Source organism: Desmodus rotundus, chromosome 12 (genome assembly GCF_022682495.2).
Source record: "Desmodus rotundus isolate HL8 chromosome 12, HLdesRot8A.1, whole genome shotgun sequence".
Classification (NCBI taxonomy): Eukaryota; Metazoa; Chordata; class Mammalia; order Chiroptera; family Phyllostomidae; genus Desmodus; species Desmodus rotundus.
The window spans coordinates 31019731-31040119 of NC_071398.1; the positions used below are offsets into that span (position 1 = coordinate 31019731).

At 54.2% G+C, this 20389-nt stretch overlaps 1 protein-coding gene across 1 annotated transcript in view; it reads left to right on the forward strand.

Annotated features, from left to right (window-relative positions):
• The window catches only part of ZNF469 (zinc finger protein 469), a 51364-nt gene that overhangs the window by 15146 nt on the left and 15829 nt on the right, over positions 1–20389 (forward strand). The window contains exon 2 of the mRNA XM_053914651.1: positions 20113–20174. The gene's annotated coding sequence lies outside the window, so the exon portion shown is untranslated. The remainder of the gene's footprint in view (positions 1–20112; positions 20175–20389) is intronic.

Genomic DNA, 20389 nt, shown 5'->3' on the forward strand with positions numbered 1-20389 from the left:
GTGGAGGATCACCTCCCATTCATCTTCCCCTGCATTTTCCTGGTGGGAAACGAGCTGCACAGGACTGCAGGGGGCTGGCCCAGGGCGCATGGCCAGTTAAGCTGGCCCAGGTCTGCCAATTCTCTCATGTGACCCACCCTGAGGGAACAGAAAGGCCACATAAAAAGGTCAGCTCTCCCTAGGAAGAGAAAACCATAAATGCAACACCAGTTGCACATACCAGAGTTCAAATATGTGGGAAATACATATAGATCAGTATGCTTTCAACTTTTACAAGGTCCAGACCCCTAGGAGCAGGGAGGGAGAATGGATGGAATGAGGAGCCTGTGAGCTGCCCTCTGAGGCAGACTCCCAGGGAGGGTGGGCTGGGGCCGGGTGTGGCCAGTCCCCACCCCCACTCCCAGAGCAGAACTTTCCTCCCATTTTCCTTTGGTGCGAACCTCTACCCGCTTTTTTATCTCCTTGGTCAGAATTCCTTTCTATTTTGCAATTTTTATAAATTTATAACTTAAATTATCTTAGAAGGGTCCAGTTTGGACACCATATTCTGTGATCTGCCTAGAGGCCAAGAAGAGGCCCCCCACTGGCCACACCTCTTGGGGCCACACTGAGGGACTCTCCAGAAATCCTTCCTTCCAGAACTGACCGTGCAGATGGAGCCCATGTGCCATCCAGCACCCCAAAGCTCCTTTGCAATTCTGGGATCCTGAGAAACAGTTGGAATTTGTGTGGTGGTTGTTGTTTTACAGGGTAACTGTCGTATTTTTATGGTGGAGTTTTTTACACATGCACAAAAGTAGTGAGAAGGGCACCCAAACTTGTGCCTGTCACCCAGCTGCAAGAGTTGCTAATGCCAGGTAATCTGCCTCCATCTGTCCCTGCCCCCATGCTTATTCTTACTGTAATTTTTAAAGCAAACCCCAGGTGCCACATCATTTAGCCTGTAAAGACTTCAAGGAAAGCAGCCGGCCCTTCAGAGGCACGACAAACTGGGATCAGCAGGGCGTTTTGAGTAGTGTATTACCGAGTTGCCGGTGTGAGTGAGTTGTTTGCCTTTTTAATAGAAACTAGAATGAATTCAGGCCCTCTTGGCAGGGCAAGGAGGCGGTGAGGCCCAGGAAGCTGTGGGTCTCCTGGAGTGCGGACATGGTCCGTGCCAGGTCTCATGGGAAGAGAAGGAGGCCTTAGAGTTGTTTGGAAATCTCCGCTTTAGGATAGGTGCTTCGAGGCCCAGGACAGGCATGCAGCACATGCTAGTGCATGAACAGATATGCCCTTGGGGGCCTCATCCCTTCTGAGCTGGCAGGGCAGGGCAGGGGAGCTTCAGGAAGGACGCACGGACCACTGGGAAAGGCAAGTTCAGGCGGCTATGCAAGGAGAAGGGTAATGAGTAGGTCATAGGGCACATTAGGCCCCTCAGGACAGCCAGAGGCCAAGACAAGGAGAAGCCAACACCCAACGGGGTCCCCTGTGAGCCCCATGTGAGATTGTATTTGATTGGAATGCTTTCTAGCCACATCAGAACAGAACTCAACTCAAAATAGGATAAGCAAAAATGAGACTCTATCGGCACCTATAACTGGGATAGGCAGGGAAGGCTTCAGGCACAGCTGGATCCAGATACTCACACAGTGGCATCTGAACCTAGTCTAATACAACAGAGAGGGTCCATCCTGCCAGACCACATGGACAGAGGGGAGGGGAGAGTGGTTCCCCATAGGAAACTCAAGGTGCTATTGCCAGGAATAAGAGGATGGGTGCTGGGCAGGCAAGGGACAGATTTTCACACACAGGAATCATTTCCAGATGCAAGGGAGGACCAGGGGTGAGAATGGAGTAGAACAAGAAGATTCGAGCCCTGAACCCTGAGGTACAGCCACATGCAGTATAGGGACTGCAAACTAGCAGCCCCTGGGGTCATATCCACCCAGCAAATGTGATTGGCTGGCCACAGCTGTTTTTAAAATCATAGAAGTCCACAAGAGTATCCAGGCTACTGTTAGAAATCCAAGAGAAGCATCCACAGTGGGCCATGACACCACCAGGAAACAGGCGGAGCCGAGCAGCCGCTATCCCCTCGGATGGGGTGTGAATCTCCCATTGGGCTCAGTCCCCAGCACTCTCTATTGCCCACCCCCAGCTCCCCTACCTTACTGTGTGGTTACCCAGCCCCTTGGGCATTTGCCTCTGCACCTCGGGGCTTGGGAGGGACTGTAGCTGGGAGAGGCTGAAAAGGGGGAGCCATGGGTCCCTAGTGAGGTGACACAAACAAGGCTTCGCTAAACGTAGCTGCGGCAGAGCAGATGGTGCAGTGGGCCTTGTAGCCCCCATGGGTGCTCAGAGGCCTCAGGAAATGCAGACAAGGTTTGGAGTCTCCACGGAGTCAAGGCTGCCCTTCCCAGCTGCCACAGTGAGACCACAATGTCCCTCGTGGTCGTTGTCCACCCAGCCAAGCCCTATGCAGCCTGCCTCGCCAAAAATGCTCCCCAGCCCTGCAGCCCTTGGCCCCAGAAGCAGAAAAGCCCCTGCAGTTTAGTAACTCAAGATGATTTCTGCAGTTTCCCACCATCCTGCTCCCCCCAAAAGCCCCCACACATTGAAGTGCAGCTGAACTGCTTTGCGGGGAACTTTGAAGGAAATTAATCAAGACCAGTGGAGATGTTAAAAGCCAGAAGTTGGCAGGAGCCAGCTTCTTGCCTAAGGACTCAGGAGCAACCAGAGCCCACAAGATGAGACCAGCCCGGAAACTGTGCATCCATGGGGACCCAAGCTGAGTCTGGGAATAGGGCAGGAGGGCAGAGTGTGGGTGTGATGTGGGGGCTGTGGAGGCGGGGACCAGTCACCTGGGGGCTTGGTGGGTCACCGGCTCTAGCCCCAGAGGGGTCCTTTCCCTTCCTGATCTCAGTTTACCTAGCAATGAGAGGGTGCCCTGCAGGGCCTCCCAGTGTGCTGTCCCTGCCTGCCCTCCCCCAGAGGGATCCTGCAGACTGGGACAGCAGCACCTGGCGCTCAGCAGGGGAGAGCAAGGTTCTGCAGAAGATCCTGTTCTTTGACCGTTGTCATTATAAAAGCAACCCCTGCTCCACGTCAGGAACTCAGGGATGTTAAAAAGTAAGAAGGCCAGCTTCCCCCCTCCAGGCCCCCTTCGGAAATCTCCAGGGTCCTCTTCATTTGTGCATACATGGCTCTGCTCGCTTTCTGCAGAGCCAATCCCACCACGCATGCTCTGTTTTAAGGTGATACAGGGTGCCTCAGTCCGGGGGCTGTCCCGTGCTGAGCAAACAAGTGCTATCGATGGGGTTGGGTTGCCAAGTTACTTTGCTTTTATTTCCTACAATTTTTTTCTCAGTTAAAAATTAGTATAAACACATTATTTTATTTTTTACTTTTTTAAAATTATATTTTATTGATTATGCTATTACAGTTGTACTGATTTTCCCCATTTGTCCCCCTCCACCCAGCACCCCCCCACTCCCTCAGGCAACGGCCCCACCACTGTTCATGTCCATGGGTCATGCATGTAAGTTCTTTGGCTACTCCATTTCCTATACTGTACTTTACATCCCCATGGCTATTCTAGACCTATCTATCTGTACTTCTTAATCCCCTCACCTCTTTGCCCATCTCCCCACACCCCCCTCCCGTCTGGCAACCGTCAAAATGCTCTCTGTATCCATGATTCTGTCTTATTCTTCTTGTTTGCTTGGTTTGTTTTTTAGATTTGATTGTTATAGATATGTTTTTTTGCCATTTTATTGTTCATAGTTTTCATCTTCTTTTTCTTACATAAGTCCCTTTAATATTTCATGTAATAATGGTTTGGTGATGATGGACTCCTTTAGTTTTTTTCTTGTCTGGGAAGCTCTGTATCTGCCCTTCAATTCTAAATGATAGCTTTGCTGGGTAGAGCAGTCTTGGCTATAGGTCCCTGCATTTCATGACTTTGAATATTTCTTGCCAATCCCTTCTTGCCTGCAAAGTTTCTTTGGAGAAGTCAGCTGACAGAATTATAGGAACTCCCCTGTGTGTAACTACCTGCTTATCTCTTGCTGCTCTTAAGATTCTATCTTCATCTTGAACCTTTGGCATTTTAATTATGATGTGTCCTTGGAGTGGGCCTCTTTGCACCCATTTTATTTGGGACTCTGTGCTTCCTGGACTTGTATGTCTATTTCCTTCACCAAGTTAGGGAAGTTTTCTTTCATTATTTTTTTCAAATAGATTTTCAATTTCTTGCTCTTTCTCTTCTCTTTCTTGCACCCCTATGATGTGACTCTTGGACCTCTTGGAGTTGTCCCAGAGTCTGCTTATGCTATCCTTATTTTTTTGGATTCTTTTCTCTTCTTGTTGTTCTAATTGGTGTTGGTTTTTTGGTTTTTGGTTTTGGGGGTTTTTTGCTTCCTTTTGTTCCAAGTCATTGATTTGGTTCACAGCTTCATCAACTCTACTGTTATTTCCTTGTAAATTGTTCTTTATTTCAATTAGTGTGTCCATCATTTCTGATTGGGTCTTTTTTTATGCTGTTGAGGTCCTCACTAAGTTCCTTGAGCATCCTTACAACCAGTGTTTTGAACTCTGCATCTGATAGATTGCTTATCTCCATTTCATTTAGCTCTTTTTCGGGAGTTTTGATCTGTTCTTCCATTTGGGCCATGTTTCTTTGCCTTTTTGTTTGAGCAGCCTCCCTGTAAACACATTATTTTAGAAACAGAGAGACCAATAGGATGTGCCTGCAGCGTTGGAGGGTGGCATCTGTTAGTTGGCCCCCTCCAGCACCCCAGACTAGCCCAGGGGGGCAGCACTTTGTGTTTGCTCTCCAGACTCCACTGGCACCACAGCCAAGCCAGGGAGCCCAAGTTCAGTTGGCCTTCACCGAGCAGGACAAACAACTTGGAGCTCAAAGGGGCTTGGGTGGGCCAGGTGGAAACAGCTGGCACAGAGCTATCTTTGGCCTTGTCGTAGCTCTGTCTCCACTCCCACCTGGTCTATCAAGATGCAGAAGCCACATCTTGAGGAGATGCGGGCTGTGGCATCCCGTAGACTCAGCTCTGGAATAGAGGTCAGCACAAGATCATGGTCCCCCAGGTCAGGGTCACTCAGGTTATAGATACCCCAGATCAGGGTCACCCCCATGTTAGGGTCATCCCATGTCAGAGTCAACCTAGGTCAGGGTTACCCCCGAAGTCACCTGTCTGTAGAAAAATGTGCACCACCGCACTCCTCTCTATCTGACTCAAGGGCTTCCAAAATCTAAGTTTCTAGTGGTGCCCCCTAGCAGGATGAGAAGCTACCAGAAGTCTGGGATAGCAGGACCACATATGGCCAGCATCCATGCCCATGGCCTCCAGGGCCACCCCACTTGGTTTGGGGAAGGGTCTGAACCAAGTGAGTTGGGGCCACATCACCCCTCCCAGGCTCCTGGCAGCTCAGAGAGCTAGGCTGGACATGAGGTCAGACACAGGCAGCAGCGTGGGCCAGGGCTCCCTGCCCTAAGATGGGCAAGTGGAAGATGAGCCCTGGCCTTCTCTCAGCACCCACCCTCTTACACTCACTCACTACATGATGACCTTCAAGTCATGTACCTTACTTCAAGTCTCTGGTTCCTCACCTCGAGCACAAACGGTGGGGATTCACAGCCATCATGCATTTACCATGTACCAGGCATGTGACACCTGCATCTTTTAATCTCACCACAATGCTGTGAGGTAGGGATTGGTTAGAAGAATTCCAGAAAAACTATGTGACCCATGTGTGCGCCACTTTGGTCAGATAATGGGAGAGACGAATCTGCTATGCATTGTTCCCTTTTTGCTTTGGTAGCCAGGTAGCTCAAAGCTCAATTTGGTCTTCTTGTGAGGTTCTTGGCTTTCAGTATCTGCCTTAATCATCTTGTGGCATAGACATCATTTTCTCTAAGCTGCGTTTAGCCCTTTTTTAGAGCAGAAGGCAGATACATTTTAAAGAAACAAAGTTAGGGGGAGGAGAATTAAAGATGGAGGAATGAGAGGGAGGGGCTGTCACTGTGAGGCCAGGGCAAGGAGACAGCTCTCATAAGAAGCGAGGGTCAATAGACTCCATGGGATTCAGAATGGCTTTTCCAGCCCCCTTATAAATCCAGCCAGCAAGCACTTATTGAGCACCAACTGTAGGCACAGCACTGAATTGTTATCTCTTTGCCCTTCTGGAATCTTCTCTCTCCTCTCTCTCTCTCTTCCAGGCTCACTTCTGGTTCCAAGTGGTTGGCTCACATAGGCTTCGCACCCTCATCCCCAACCCCACCCCTGTTCCCTGAAGACTGTTGCTGACGCAAGGCTGGCTCCTCTCTCTTCACCTCTACCTCAAAGGCCAGAGGGAGGGGACTCCCAGTACCCAGCACCCGACACACCGTCAAAGATAAACATGATCACAATGCCTTTTTCAGTCTCTGGCAAAATATCTCTCTCTCTTCTTTTCTTCCTACTTTTTCTCCAACTGATGAAAGAAAAACACCCAGAGGGCCAGGGAGGGAGTGGCTTTCTACAGGGTCTCAGCCAGAGCCACTCTCTGAAGCCAACAGAGCCAGGGCTTGTCTGGGATGAATATCGGCATTATTCAGGCTGTACCCCGTAGGGACTAGGCAGCCCCTGCTCCCAGGCAGCCCACCTCTGCAACGGGCCCCTCTGCAGGCAGACAGAGGACTGAGCTGGGCCTTTGAGGACCACAGTGTGGCTCATGTGGCCAGAGACCCCCCAGGGGGTGGCTGGAGTTGAGGGCTCCTGCCCATGCAGGTTCCTCTCCAGGGTGCCCTGGGCTCAGGTCACCACTCTGGGAAAGGAAATCCCGGGACTTACCATGACTCAGTTTCCTCACCTGCAAAGCAAGGACAATGTCAGGGAGCCAGCCATGAAATGGCAGGATGCAGTTCTATGCCTCCTCCCATGATGCTGGCAAACAAAGGCAGCGATGGAAATGAAGGGAGAGGTGACTACAGTGGTCCAGGGGGTGCAGGTGCTGGAGGAAGTCGATTCTGTATGTGGTTGAAGGTGGAGCCAAGGAGAATGCTGATGGATTGGATTGGATGTGGGGGCAGAGAGGAGAGGAGCAGGCGTGGCTCTAAGCATTGTGGTCTGAGCAAGTTGGAGAAGAGTGGACCATTCAAGAAGTAGACAAGAGGTCAAAGCCATGCTTCCTCTGGAGGGTCTAGGGTAGGAGTTTTTCTGCCTCTTCTGGCTCCTGGGGGCTCCAGACATCCCCGGGCTTGTGGCTGCATCACTCCCATCTCTGCCTCTGTCATCATGTAGCCTCTCCCTGAGTCTGTATCTTATAAGGACACTCTAATTGGATTAAGGCCACACTAACCTAGCATGACCTCATCTCAACTGGATTACATCGGCAAAGACCCTATTTCCAAACAAGGTCACATCCACAGGTTCTAGGAGTTAGGACTGGAACATATCTTTTGGGGGGACACAATTTAACTCACAGTACCCCCATCACCTATCCTCTGCACTGCCTCAGCAAAGACACATTTGGAGGGAGGAGGAGCCACAGACAACAAAACAGACTTGAGGGTGAATCACTGCTGTAAAGACTCCAAGGAGGCAACATCTGAGCTAAGGCGTCCAGACCAGAAATAGTCAAACGTGGGAAGGTCTAGGAAGAACATTTCAGGCAGAGGGGAAAGCAAGTGAAAAGGCCCTGAGGCATGTGTGAGCCTGGCACTAGAAAGCACCCAGGAGGCAGGGCCCCAGTGGTGCAGCAGCTCATAAGCCAGGGTGGGACTTGATCCCAATACCACAGGGGCCTTTACATAGGAAACACAGTCTTGTTTGTGTTTGGAAACCAGAAAGCTGCTACTACAGGAAGGACTAGGTACAGGGAGCCACCAGGAAAGCCAAGACAGAGCACTGCAATAGTCTAGTCAGGAGATGTTGGTGGCCTGGCCTGGCCAGAGAGGGACACCAGAGGTACAGCACGACATAGGCTAACCCAGAGCTTTCAGAGCCTGTGGCCTATTGGCTGTGTGTTCATGGGCAAGTGTCTCAACCTCTCAAAGCTCCTTTCCCTCATCAGTAGAGTGTTGATGAGCCGCCCTCACTTGAAGTCCCCCTTTTGTCACACAGCTGGACAGGGCCCTAATGTCATTCAGGGTCTCGGAACCCCTGTGCCTTCTAGCATTCTGGAGACATACCAAGGCCCTGCCACCAGCCATCCCTCTCCCAGGAGGGGCTCCACCCTTACCAGGAGGGGCACTTGGCAGTGGGTCAGGAAGAGCAAGGTCTGTGTGCTTGTAGTGGGAAGTCAGGGTGACAGAACAACCACCAGCCTTGGCCACCTGGGAAGAAAGCCCAAACACTTTGGGAAGGCATAGGGAGACGTCACCCCTGTGTCAGGCACATCTTTGGCTCCTACCTCCCTTACAGCTCTGCTCCTGCCTCCTGCTGGAACCCAGTTCAGCCTCAGGCCAGGGAAATGCCCAGGTGGGGGACCTGGCATAGCCCACCCTCCACAAGAACCCCTGATGGGGGACCCAGCACATCCCACCCTCCACAGAAGCCAGCCAGGCTCTCTGCGTCAGGCCCATACCATTTACCTCGCCCTCCTGCCTGCACGGCCCCCACGAGGCCCCAGACTTGGCTACAGCCTCCCCCAAGCTTGCCCTGTCATCCCTCTGCAGCACACTGTGTGACCTAAGCACACAGCCTAACCTCTCTGAGCCCTGCTGCATAGGGAGCCCAGAAGGTCCTTTGCCAGTGAGGTATTTTCCCACTCGCCAGGGTTCTGGAAATCCTGAGAACTCTCCAGGACACAGGGTCAACAGATGTGTGTTTGCATCCTGACTGCCCTAAACTGGGCCACTGGGACATCGGCCCCGTGAAGTGCAGTCTGTGTTCGTCCCATCCATAGTCCTCTCCCAGCATCTGGCAGGAAGCTTGGCACACCAGAGGTACTTTGTGGAAATTTGCTGAATGACTGACTGAATGAATTGAGTGAGTGACTGGAGGGCTGCAGTGGGTAAGACACCTGGAATGTGCACAGTCCACAGACAGGTCACACTAGAACAACCTCAGCTCAGTCGGGCCCCGACGTCTTCAGTTCACACCGTGGTTGTTTTGTTTTATGTGAATCTGTTGCCCAATTCTTAAAAATAAGGAGATTTCACTTTAAAACCTGGATTTCTGGCTTTTCCTGAAATATCAGAGAGCCTGTCTCTGTGTTGGATTTCCTGGTGGCCACAGTCAGCAGGACTTAGAGCAGCTGCCCCTCAGGCGGTGGGCCTAGGTCGCGGTGAACCCTGTCAGAGGGTCAGACGGGTCGCCAGGTGGACACCAGCAGTGCAGCCCCCAGCACTCCCTGCCTGAAAGAAACACACAGTGATCCAGCCTCATCGAGGCTCAGCCCCTGGGACTGGGGACGTGGAGGCACATAAAACTAACTGGGCCCTGCTGAGCGGGTCGGTTGGGTAGAGTGTCTTCCTCTACATCAAAAGGTTGCAGTTCAATTCCTGGTCGGGGCACACACCTAGGTTTGAGGTTCGCTCCCCAGTCGGGGTGTGTACAGAAGACAACTGATAGCTGATTGATGTTTCTCACATCGATGTTCTCTCTCTCTCTCTCTCTCTCTCTCTCTCTCTCTCTCTCTCTCTCTCCATAAAATCAATAGGGTGAGGAGAGCGGAGGGAAACTAATTGGAAGCTTAGTCCTGAGAATAAATAGTCAAATATGGTATGTTTGAGAGTGTGGGGCCCAGGGATTGAATCCAGCCAGGAAAGGCATGGGGTTCTAGAGACATGGAAGGACAGGTGACAGGTGGCACTCATGAAGACAGAGGAGGGTAAGGGAGGAGACAGGGTCCTGTGTCTCAACACCACAGACCCACCCAGTTTCCCCCTGAACCTCTTCCTTCCTTTCCTCCCCTGCATTCCCCTCAAAACCATCTGTGGCTTTGGCACTGGAGCCCCCACACCCACCCACCAAAGGCCAGCAGGAGGGCTGCTCCTCACACGACACACCGGGCAGCCCAGCCAGCGGAGCTGAGCGAGTAAAGAGCAGGTAAATTGAAGGCCCAGACAGGAGCAGCTTTCAGGAAGGGCTGTCACCAGCTGTGAATCCTGGCAGCCCTTTTGTTTTCCGGCACAAGCATGTTTGCTGACTTTTTATGAAAGGAGAGCTCACCCGGAGGTGCAGGGCCTCCACTCTATCCCAAGAGAAGTCAGTACCCATTCTGTCTGCCTGCAGCCCCACTCCACCGCACAATGACTGCGTGTCCACCCCACCTGGCCTCAGTTTCCTCTTCTGCACAGAGCTGATGTCTGCTGTGATGACAGGAGATGGGGGCGGGGGGCTCACCACCCAGGCCCAGAGGCCAGGTCAAGGAGCGGGTCCTACAGAGGGGGGACAGCTTTATGCAGGTGAGGGCTTGGTGCTGGGCTGCCTCTGGTTGTGTGGCCTTGGCCTCAGTGGCCTGAGGTTGACAAAACCCACCTGGAGACTGTGGGTGGAGCTGTCCCAGGACCCCTCAGTGCCAGAGATGCGGGCTCCCTAAGGGAAGGGCAGAGCTGCAGCACCCTCAGGCTATCCCCCTGCAGTCGGTAACACCCCTGCCCCTTAGGGCCCAGGTCCTTCAAGTCCCCTGGAATATCGAAGGGTCTTGTCCCCAAGACCAGAAACTCCCACCTGAGTCTGGGCTGATCTACCTGGCCTTCTCCCCCAAGCCCGGGGGACCTCTCAAGTCTGATGCCCCCATAGCTCCCACTACCCACAAGCTTCACCCAAGCAGTGGGGACTGTCCCCCACACACAGGAGCACTTACTATGTGTGCACCAGGAGCTAGGGACTAATGTGGGCAAGGGAGGACACAGCCTGGCACAGAGGACAGCCTGTCAGGAGACAGCACTCATTTCTTCCACATGGAAGAGGCCTGAGTGCCGAGGACCCCTCCCCCTCCCAGCTACTGGCCAACCAGCACGTCACTAATCCTCTCATCCTTAGGAAGTGAAATTACAATTACTTTTAATTGAAAAATGATGCTGATAGGATTCTGAACTTGACGAGAGAATAATTAACTCGGGCCTCCAAGGAAGCTCATTAATCTTGTCACTCAGGAGAGAGAGTTAATCATGCCCCACCTTCTCCACCAATCACCCGAAGGAAGCCTTGAGCAACCTCTAATCCGTCCCATTTCTCCTGCAGAGGCCTTGCCTGGGGCAAGAAGGGCTCTGTTTCCAAAGGCCAGAGCAAGTAGCCTCCTTCTCTGGAGATCTCAGTGGTCCAGAGTTTGTCCTGCAGAGACCACCCAGTTCATCTACCTGCTCATAGTCTCAGTTTCCTCACCTGTAAAATGGGTCTGATGCTGCCACCACCACCATCCCCCATGGCTGGAAGGTGAGAAGACTGGCCTAAGGCAACTTATCCTGAAGCCTGGGGTAGCCAGAACCACACCTGGCCTAGCCGCCTGGCCCCAGAGAGGCCCATCTGTCCCAGGGTCCCACAGCTCCACTGTGCAGTCTCCCTGCCTCTCCCTCCTCTCAGCTGGATCCAACCTCTGTACAGACCAGTGCTTCTCACCCTGTCATTCATCGGGGGCACAGGTGGTGGGGTGACAGCGCGCAATGTTCCCGAGGCATGCTCGGGGCCCCAGCCCAGGGTTTCAGTCCTAGGAGGTCTAAGTGGACCCCAGACTCTGCCTCCAGGGGCTGATCCATAGCCTGCCCCGAGACCACTGACTCATCTGAGGGTGGTGGAAGCAGATGGGGCCCCAAGGTCATGACAAAGCACTTAGGACTTCATGTTGAACAGTTAAAGTAATGGAAAATAACTTTGATTTTTATAATGAGCCATCGCATGGCAATGGTTGTTTGGGGGAAGGGACGGTAACAATCTTTCCCACAAAATCAGAATCACATAAGCTTTGAACACCGTTCACCCTCCAGGGACTTTCCCAGTGTAACCCAGAGCCCAGGGACACCAGGCCCTCTGTGTAGGGTTGGGGGTTCATTATGGAAACTGAGGGCCAAGGCCTCCAGATAGACCATCTGCTCTGGCAGAGCCCAAAGCAGCCTTAGTCAGCAGCCTTATTGAGACAGGGGCTGTCCAGGGGCCTGAGGGCACCAGACCAAGGCCACCCCCGACCCTCCTGGCTTTTTCTTCCTCGTCCCTCTGAGCCTCTCCCTCTCACTTGCTGTGTCCTTGGTGACAAGCATGGGGACTCATCCAGCCAGAAGCTGTCAGTCCGCCTCCAGAACTGCTACTCGCCATCAAAGGTAGTGTCTCTATTCCCTTCGCTGGGAGGCCAGGAGTTGGGCCCCCACCCAGCACTCCAGCTGCTGCTCAAGGCTGCTTCAGACACCACTGTGGTGATGCCCTTGCCAGGAGCTTGGAGCCAGAAGCACCAAGAGCCCTAGCTGGCCTTTAGGCAAGCCAGCACCCTCATGGGGCCACTGTTGTCCCTCTGTGAAGTGAGCACACCAATCTCGGTGCCTCCAGAATTGTTCAAATTCCAAGACAGAGCTGCTCACCAGGTGAATCTAAAGAAAACACTCTGCCCAGTCTGATTTCCCAAGTAGGTTCCATGGAGCCCCTAAGTTCTGCTAGAGTGGTCACCGCTGTGTGTCCCAACACCCCCTCTGCCTTCCACACCCTGACCAGTCTGTCTTGGACAATCAGCACTTGTTCACCCCAGGCTGGGGCAGGAGCTTCCTGGGGCACTGAGTCCCAATAGGATCCCTGTAAGCCAGACCTGGCAGGAAGGCCCCAAATGATCCCTTGTCCCTCTCAGCAGGGGCAAAGGGCTCTCCCAGGAATAGGTCAGGGGGCAGCCGGAGTATGCCGGGCTGCGCTTGGCAGAGTGTTAACATTTAGGGTATGAGATATGTTCTCAACACTGAGTGTCAGCCTTGCCATCAGATATTTCTGGACTCAGCGGAGTCTAGGTGCAACAGCAGAAAGATGGAGAGGCTAAGGGTACTGCCCCCAAACCCCCATGCCCACCTCCTCCAGGCAGCCCCTCCTGCCTGCTGGCCTGTGCATATGGAGCATCAAGAGAGCTTCTTTTGGAAATGAAGTCCAGAGGCAGAGTGCACGGCTCCTCCACAGCCTTGGTGAGGATGTGTGCATGTGTACGTGTGTATATGCCACGTACACATGTGTGAACACGTGTGTGCTGAGAGGGGGACCTGGCCCTGCCCTGCACTCCACCCCCGTTGGCCCCCAAGATCTCCCTTTTTGGTCCCTCAGACTGGGAGCCCCAGGTCCAAGAAGAAGACCCCAGGGAGCCCCAGGAATGACAGTTCTGGGCAGCCTCCCTCCATGAGGCTGGGCCCCGGGTTCCCCAACATGTGTCTCATCCTGCTCTGTGATGTTGTGTGGTGGTGGGTGGGGGTGCCTCCACTTCAAAGATGGGCACACTGAGGACTGCAGGGCCTTCCTGAGGCCCCCAGGGAGGCTAGCAGCAAGACCAGCCAGACCTGGGACCCCGCCAGCCTGTGTCAGCCCAGGAAGGGGCGGAGAGTGGGGCCTGAACCAGTGTGGCCTAGGTGCTGCCTGGGTGGGGAGGGGGAAGAGTGCAGCAGTAAGCCAATAGCACCGGTGCAGGAACAGGACATTCCATGAGAAACTGACAAGCAAGCCTTGGAGTGGCAGAAAGTGATCTTGGGCAGTAGCTAGTCTAGCTCTTCGGTCAGGGAGGGCCTCCTGGAGGAGGTGGCATTGACGCTAGACCAGAAGAGGAGGGAAGGGAGGCACATCCTGGAAAGGGAACAATGGGTGCAAGGACCTAAGGCAGGAGCATTCCTGGAGTGCAACAACGTGGAGGGTGACAGAGGTTGAGTAGGTGCCTGGGAGGGTAGTGGGGCAGGCAGAGGGCAGCAGGGCAGGAGGATCCAGGCAGCACAGCATGTAGGCCCCTCGGGTGTATGGGTGCCTGAACCAGGAGCTTGGGGGCAAAGGCACAGGGTTCTCTGCAGTGCCTCCCTGCAACACGCACACAAGCACTGATGTCTGTTGTCAGGGTCCCCGGCACCTTGACTTCACGTAGTATTCCACACCTCTTTCTTTGAGGTCCCCAATCTCACTGCTTGGCCCTTTCCTGCTCAGCCTGTGGGGAACTGTAAGGTTATTCCTGTCTTGCAGGTGAGGGTACCAAGGACCCCTAGAGAGCCAGGTCCCTCCCACCCTAGACAGCAAGTGTCCAGGGTTCCAGACAGTGCCAGTCACTGCAGGTGTCAGGACAGCCCGTGGCTGGGCTGGGGACCAGACTGGGAATCCTGCCTTGCATTTCTAGCAGCCCTCATGGGGGGTGGCCAGCTGAGCCAGCCAGCACTTTCCAGATCCACAGGGGCCGTCAAGATGCCCCAGGCAAGGTCCCTGCTGTCCAGAAACGGGAGGCTTGGGGAGAGGCTTCTGGGGCAGAGCAGGATACCGGCAGCCAGCTCGATCTCCTCCCACATCCACCCCGCCCCCGAACCTTTCTGCACTCCCAGACAGCACAATCCTGTAAAATATCAGTCGGACCCCGCCAGGCCCTCCTGGAAGTGCCAGGGCTCCCACCACCGCTCTCAGAATAAGGTCCTGCTCTTCGGTCGCGTCTGGAATGAAGGCTTGTGGTGCCCGGGTAGGGCTTCAGGATCCTTCTAGGAGGAGCTCGGGCAGGGCTCCGGCTGGCCATCAGGCGCCATAGGAGGCACCAACCACCTCCTGAAGAGCTGGCACTTCCAGTCTGGGAAATGAAGAGCTGCTATCAGCAGCACTGTCGTGCACCCCAAAGTCTGTCCTTGGGACACAAAAGGACGGAGAGAGTGGCTGGTGTCGTGCCAGCCTGCAGGGGCACCAGGCCCTGTCTTTAAGCACACATCCCGCCACCATCACCCCTCCCAGCGCCTCCCTGTCATTTTCGAAGACATCATTTTCTCCCCGCGTGTTCCTCTTATCTTCCTTCTGTTAAAGGATCTCAAATATGCACCCGATAAGGTGGGACAAATGCCTGCTTCCCAGCCCCTTCCAACGTGAGCCTCCACTTTCCCCCAAAGTAATTAAGATAAATGCAGCTGATAATTTGCACCGTATTCTTAAACATACCCTCAGGCCATATCTCAGATATAATTTTACCTGCAGAGGTTTATCTGCGTGCTTGGGTAACAGATAGTTTCTAAGCAAAGCGGCAGCATTTGAAGGAAAAGGAAAGGAGGGTATTTGTGAAATAAATGTCAGAATGGGCCACACAACAGCCCCTTAGAGCAAGGACAGCCGACTGGAAGCCCCATGAGAACCGTTCTGGGTCACTCCACTATGCTTGGCTGCCCCAGGTCTCAGACCATTCTGGCTGCTTAGCCGGCTGAGAAAGAGGCCGGGATGGGTGGGGGGCACCAAAAGAGTGGCACCACTGGGCAAGACGTCACAGGGGAGTGGGCAGAGCTGTGCTCCTCTCACTTCTCCCAGTTGTGCTTGTTGAGAATGATCTGGAAGCAGAGGCCCCTGTCTAGCAGAGCTGGCATGCAAGGGACATGGCTTCACCCACCACACCTTTTGGGAGCAGGCTGGCCTTCAGAGGGGCCAGACCAAGCCTCAGGCCAGCCTTGCACAGGCTCAGGGAGGCCAGGTGGCCAGGCTAGTGCCCAGGGAGGCAGCTCAGATGGCTCGAGAGGGTACAAAGTACATCAGGGATCGACAATAAGAGAGGCTGAGCTAGACCCAGGCTGAACAGGGGCCTCCTAGAGGCCAGGGGGTGACCTGCCAGGGGGCAGCAGGGTCTACTCGCCATGTGCCCTTAGATAGGCCTGTGTCTGCTGTGAGCCTGCCTCAGTTTTCCCAGCTGCACCCAGGTCAGGCTGGAGCCCTCCTGCCCTTCCCAGCCAATTCTGCCCAGTGGCACATATGTCTTTCCTCCTGTTTGGTATCTAGAAAGGGAAGCAGGGCCTTGGGGTTGGGTGTGGACATGAGCCCCATGCATGTCCATAGCATCCTTCTGTGGCCTCCCTTTACCTGCAGATAAAGCCCAAACCAGCCCATCCCCTCTCCAGCACCACATGCGCCCACCCTGGCCTCCCAGGCAGGACTCCCCACCCCCACTCACTCTGTGTTTGAGAGCCCCTTAACCAAGGCCCAGCCATGAATGGCTGAGGGTTCCCTCCTCACAGAGGCCCTGTGCTCACCACCCTCCCCCAGAGCCCCGCTCCCTATCTGCCCCGTTTACAATCCACAGCTGCTTTTTCTGCTCAAACTCAAGCCATACCTGCGCCAGGCACAGCTGCACCTCCCTTGGGCTACGTGACCTGGCAAGAGATGCCTCCCTCTTCATGCCTCATTCTCCCATCTGTAAATTTGGAAAGCAGTGCCAACCTTGTGAGGTAGCCATGGAGACCAAGTAAGAAATGAACACAGAGAGCATGACAAGTGCGTGGACGTTGTCGCGGTCATTGTCCTTACCACTTGCTGGCTCCTGGCACTGACAGCTCTGTGGGGAGGGGGCAAAATGAAGACAGAAAAGCAAACAGTGCCTGAATTTGCAACCTGTTGCCACCTCCCGGTGCCCACCTGACCCCACCAACTTCCCTCTCTGTGCTTGTCCTATGCCCAGCGCTGAGCCCGCGCATCTGCCCCGCACGTGGCCCCACACCTGCAAAGGGACCAGCAAAGGCCAGTGTGGGCCCTGAGGGGCCCCTCCTCTAAGGGGCTATCCCAGAGAATTAGCCCACCTCACAGCTTCCTCTGACCCTAAGCACCTCAAAAAGCAGCACCTCCAAATATACTGGGAGTTGGGGCTTCAACGCATAGATTTGGGGACACAGGTGTTCGACCATGACAGCCAGGATAGGGGGATGAAAGAGCAGACGTGGCTTCCTCTGCCATGATGAGGAGGGCCAACACCTAGCTCTCTGGCAGGGTGGAACGTGGGAAGGCCCAGTCACTGCCCTTTAAGAAGGTACAGTTCATCCTTGATGAGAGAAGCGGGAGATTTAAAGTCACTCTAGGCAGGTGGGCAGCATGGGGGGCTAAAGAGACTGTAGGACAAGGAGTGGAGCTTGGGTGCCGTCTGGAGGCCATGAGCAGCCATCACTGGTCATGAAAAATGGACGTGGATGGGCCCGAGGAGCCCTCAGGTTTAACCCCTTGTTTATAGATGGGGAAACTGAGGCCAAGAGGCCCAGGGTCACACGTGGAGCTCTGACTGGACAGGGCCATCCTGGGCGCAGAGCTGCCCCAGACCACCAGGATGTCGGAAGACAGTCCTGCTTTGAGAGTTTATGAGGTCAGTGGCAACTGCTGGGTGAAGCGCTGCCTCCTGAACAAACACCTCTCAGGTGGACTCCACACACAGCAGGGAAGGCTTCTTGAAAGAGGTGGACTGGAGAGAATGCAGAAGAGTAGTGACCACATTCAGAGCAAAACGCCACTGAGGGCTTGTTGTAGCCAGTCTGTGTGAATGATTTAGGTGTGCTGTCCCTTTTAATCGTCCCCAACAACCCTTAGGGGTCAGGACTTTGATTACCCCCATTTTGACAGTGAAAAAACTGCTCAGAGAGACTCAGACTAGCCCTGGCCCCACAGCCTAGGAGAGCTGAAGCCAGGATGCGGGCCCAGCCCAGCAGAGCCTGCATGGGCCCCTGCAAGTGGGTGAGAATCAGAAGACCAGAAAGAAGGGAGGAGGCGCCCTAGGTGGGGGAAGCTGCTGAGGCAAAGGTCCTGAGATGGACTGCAGAGGAAGGGCTGGCACGGACTGATGGAGGTGAGGGGAGGGGAGCCCGGTTCTAGCACGGAGACTGCAGCTAATACAAGGAAGGTTGAAAGAGGAGGTGAGGGTAGAGGGTCAGGAGCAGAGGCCAGACACTGTGCAAAGGGCCAGGGGCCACGGAGAGGGGCACAGGGGGGGCAGGGGCCCAGGCCTGCAGCAGGACTACCCTCACCAGGAGCAGCCGCCAACACCCCGGGCTGGAGCCAACTAGCACCACTGTGGTCTTGAGTTACCTGGAGCTCTGGGACTGGGCCTGTTAGGGTAGGAGCCAGGTAGTGTTTCTGAGGGAAAGGAGATGCCTGCACTCCTGGGGTTCCCTGGGGCAGCCCCGGATCTGCGGGATTGGATCTCCCAACTTCAAAGGGGCCCCAGGCTACTGAAACCCACACCAATGCTCACCAAGGGGCTTTGCCAAGAGCCTGGGTGGGGGTAGGAACCCGAGACCTAGGGCATACATGGCCCCACACCTGCCCTGTGGTCTGAGCACTAGAGCCTGGTCTTTAAACCCTTGGAGGGGCCGCTGGCATCAAGAGACCTGGGTGCTGCAGGCAGACGTCGGGGCCACTGTCCTGAGGCTGAGGAAAGAGGACAATGGGGGACCAAGCTTCGTCCACAGACTTGTCATGTGGAGGCAGAACACCCCAGGGATGGGAAGGGGCCACTGAGGCAGGACCAAGGTATAGAGCCACCCTGTCTACCATGGGGCAGGCCTGCTTCACCTCCCTCTGTGCTTCACTGTGTGCTGTGTGACTTGGACAAGTGCACCACTTTTCTGAGCCTCGGTTTCCTCATCTGTAGTTGTCTATTGACTTTTCCTATAAGCTCCATGTGGCAGAGGCCATGGATCAGTCACTCCCTGCTGTACACCCGTGCCTAGTGTTGCATCTGCCACAAACATGCAGACCTGGGCGTGAGTGCATGAGTGGATGAATGAATGAGAAGATATAGTGAAAGCTCTTCCACTGGGTCACCAGTGGCCTCCTGGGTCCCACCCCCTCCCCAGGCCTCAGCTGCCATCTCCCCCGGGAAAGGGCTCACTGTGAGGCCAGGACATACGTGAAAGCCTGGGATTCTCTGCTTTGTCATGAGGACTGCAAGTTGGTGTAACCCCACAGGGTTGTGCTAAGAGATTAGTTGTCTGTTGCTGTGTAACAAATAACAGCTTAAAACAATACAGTTGTTATCTACAGTTTCTATGGGTCTGGAATTTGGGCACCGTCTCAGCTGGTAGTCTGGCTCAGGGCCTCTCAAGAAGTTGCAGCTGGAATGTCAGCAGGGGCTGCAGTCTCATCTGAAGGCTCAACTGGGGCTAGAGGAGCCACTTCTGAGGTGGCTCTTCACATAGCTGTGGGCAGAAGGCCTCAGTTCCTCCCCACATGGACCCTCCACAGGGTTGCTGTGTGCCCACACAGCATGGCTCACCCGAGAGAGCCATCAAACAGGGAGCAAGGCCACTGTGCCCTTTATTACCTAATTTCTGAAGTCTAACACCCTCACTTCCACCACATTTTGTTCATAAGCAGCAAGTCACCAGGTCCAGCCCACATTTGATAAAAGGGAACTGGGCCCCACCTTTTCAAGGAAGGAGATTAAAAATTTTGTGGCCATATTTTAAAACCACCACAGGGATTAACTTGACAATATCTCTTCAAATCACAAATGCACTTGCCCTTTGACCCCACCATCTCTATTCTTAGAGTTTACCCCGTAGGCCTCACTGGCACGCAAAGTCATTGCTCTGTTGCTTGTGAGGCCCAATGTAGGACAACCCAGTGTCCATCTGGAGGGGTCTGGATACACCAATAGCTACCCATCCATCCTGCAGAGTATTCTGTAGCTGTCTGTGATGGAGAGATGGATGGGGAGACAGGAATCTATGGAGTGCTGCAGAATTGCCTGCAAGATGCGTTGTTAAATGCAAAAAAAGGTTTGGAACTGTGAGTGGCATAGACTCTCTTTTGTTGAAGAAGGGGGGAAATGGGATTTACTGGTGTTTACATCAAGAAACTCTGGAAGGAAACATAAGAAGTTCCCAAGTGCTTACAGAGCAGGATGGTGCAAGAGGACCAGCTGGGACAGGATGAGAATTCTCACTGCAGACCTTTGAACACTGTTTCAAGTTTGGGAGCCAAACGAATGTGTAGCCTATGCATAAGGATGTAATGAAAAGAAATGTAAAATAATCACCAAACTTGGGGCAAAGGCAGCTGGCTGACCCCAATGCTGCCGGGCTCCCAGGCCAGGTTGAGCTGTCTGCTGTCCTCCTGAGCTCACCATCTCTCCTTGCTGGGTTCCTGGCCCCCTGGGGCCCTCTGGCTCTTCATGGCGTTGTGGGGGGCTTGCCTGGGAGTAGCTCCTCAGCCTGGCACCCCTTGGATTCTGACATGATTTCCATTTTCCTTGCAGCCAAGAAGTCCTCATTCCTCAGGAAACTGTGTGGCGACCCAGCTGAGGGCCTGACTCCCCAGGTATGTAGAAGAGGACAGCCGGTCACCACCCAGCCAGAGATGCCCTCGACCCAGCATCCCCACCCGCCCCACCCGGGCCAGCTCCTCCCGCCTCCCCACTCAGGCAATAATTGGGGATGCCAGCAGCCTCCCTCAGAGATCAGCCCCCCGAGCCAGCTGTCTGGGACCGACACATGATTCCTAACCAGGCCCGGAGCTGGGTGAGAGGACTGTTC